General features: G+C 39.4%; 1 long non-coding RNA gene across 1 annotated transcript; it reads right to left on the bottom strand.

Moving 5' to 3' along the window:
* Nucleotides 1-849: 849 nt before the first annotated feature.
* LOC104963075 (uncharacterized) lies at nucleotides 850-1,454 on the bottom strand. Its single transcript, XR_800275.1, has 3 exons — nucleotides 1,393-1,454; nucleotides 1,043-1,099; nucleotides 850-952 (listed from the first exon to the last, which is right to left on the bottom strand). It is a non-coding gene; the product is annotated as an uncharacterized lncRNA (long non-coding RNA).
* Nucleotides 1,455-2,125: the final 671 nt, after the last annotated feature.

Below are 2,125 nucleotides of genomic sequence, written 5' to 3'. Positions count from 1 at the left end.
CTGATATACACCTGAACATCAGCAGGAGAGGACTCTTTAAAGTAGAGACACTACATACTGATATACACCTGAACATCAGCAGGAGAGGACTCTTTAAAGTAGAGACACTACATACTGATATACACCTGAACATCAGCAGGAGAGGACTCTTTAAAGTAGAGACACTACATACTGATATACACCTGAACATCAGCAGGAGAGGACTCTTTAAAGTAGAGACACTACATACTGATACCACCTAGAACATACAGCGAGGAGAGACCTTTAAAGTAGAGACACTACATACTGATATACACCTGAACATCAGCAGGAGAGGACTCTTTAAAGTAGAGACACTACATACTGATACACACCTGAACATCAGCAGGAGAGAACTCTTTAAAGTAGAGACACTACATACTGATATACACCTGAACATCAGCAGGAGAGGACTCTTTAAAGTAGAGACACTACATACTGATATACACCTGAACATCAGCAGGAGAGGACGCACGCCCAACATTAGCCGCCTTTAGCTTAGCGGTGGTGACGTGAAGTCATGTGACCGTGCTGTAGTTCCTTTATAGCCCAACATTAGCCACCTTTAGCTTAGCGGTGGTGAAGTGAAGTCATGTGACCGTGCTGTAGTTCTTTTATAGACTATCGTTAGCTTTTAACTTCATAAAGTGGTTTTAATAGATTATCATGCTGAACAAAACGTGTGTCATAAACGTTTGAGATTAATTTCTGCGATAATCAAAAATCCCATTGAACTGGGGAGATGCCTTCAGGGTCCAACACAGAAATCCGACTTACCTGCATTTTGTTATACTCATCAGCAAAGCAGTTATGTCAATGTTTTTACCTCCTTAATGTACTGGTGAAGTTGGTTTTCTGTGAAGATCTCGGTTGTTGAAGGTTTTCCCATTTTATGAGTGATGGTGTACAGCAGCTCTTTGTACAGAGGCTTCAGCTTTAAACGGAAATGAAGACAAAGTGAGATCTGTCTGTTGGGAAAACTATATGAAAATGATGTAAAGTACAAACACATGATCGGTGATACCTCACGCTCTTTGAGTTTCCGTGCTTTCTCTTCTGGGTTTTCATCGTCTTTCAAATCCTAAAGGGAAAGAACAGAGCATTTGATACATGAGGCGCTACAGGTGAATAGGTTAAAAAAAAAGAATGATTAGATATCAGAATGAAACTTCCCTAGTTTATGACTGACATTAAAACAATTATATTTTTGCATTATGAGTTTTCTGAAATGTTATGTTTTAATATGCAAATGAGGCTTGTAATGCTAACTTTTGCCAATTTTAGGAGAAAACTACAGAGGCATATAGACTAAGCTTATAAATAAAGAAATGTAAGATTTTAAGGTAAATCTGAGGTCTTTGGAAGGTCACCTACCCTCCTTTCTCGAATTTTCCTCGTAACCCCCAGTTTACGTGAATGGCTGGGCGACAACTGTCAAGAGAAGGAAAAGTCAGAAATCAACTACATACTGATATACAACTGAACATCAGCAGGAGAGAAATCTTTAAAGTAGAGACACTACATACTGATATACACCTGAACATCAGCAGGAGAGGACTCTTTAAAGTAGAGACACTACATACTGATATACACCTGAACATCAGCAGGAGAGGACTCTTTAAAGTAGAGAACTACATACTGATATACACCTGAACATCAGCAGGAGAGGACTCTTTAAAGTAGAGACACTACATACTGATATACACCTGAACATCAGCAGGAGAGGACTCTTTAAAGTAGAGACACTACATACTGATATACACCTGAACATCAGCAGGAGAGGACTCTTTAAAGTAGAGACACTCATACTGATACACACCTGAACATCAGCAGGAGAGAACTCTTTAAAGTAGAGACACTACATACTGATATACACCTGAACATCAGCAGGAGAGGACTCTTTAAATGAAATTTCTCAGGAGAGGACGACTACAAGTCCACATATAGTCATACATNTATGTAGTGTCTCTACTTTAAAGTGTCCTCTCCTGCTGATGTTCAGGTGTATATCAGTATGTAGTGGTCCTCTCCTGCTGATGTTCAGGTGTATATCAGTATGTAGTGTATCTACTTTAAAGAGTCCTCTCCTGCTGATGTTCAGGTGTAT

Source organism: Notothenia coriiceps, unplaced genomic scaffold (genome assembly GCF_000735185.1).
Source record: "Notothenia coriiceps isolate Sejong01 unplaced genomic scaffold, NC01 NC01_scaffold00035596, whole genome shotgun sequence".
Taxonomy (NCBI): domain Eukaryota; kingdom Metazoa; phylum Chordata; class Actinopteri; order Perciformes; family Nototheniidae; genus Notothenia; species Notothenia coriiceps.
This window is presented reverse-complemented; position numbering and strand designations above follow the sequence as displayed.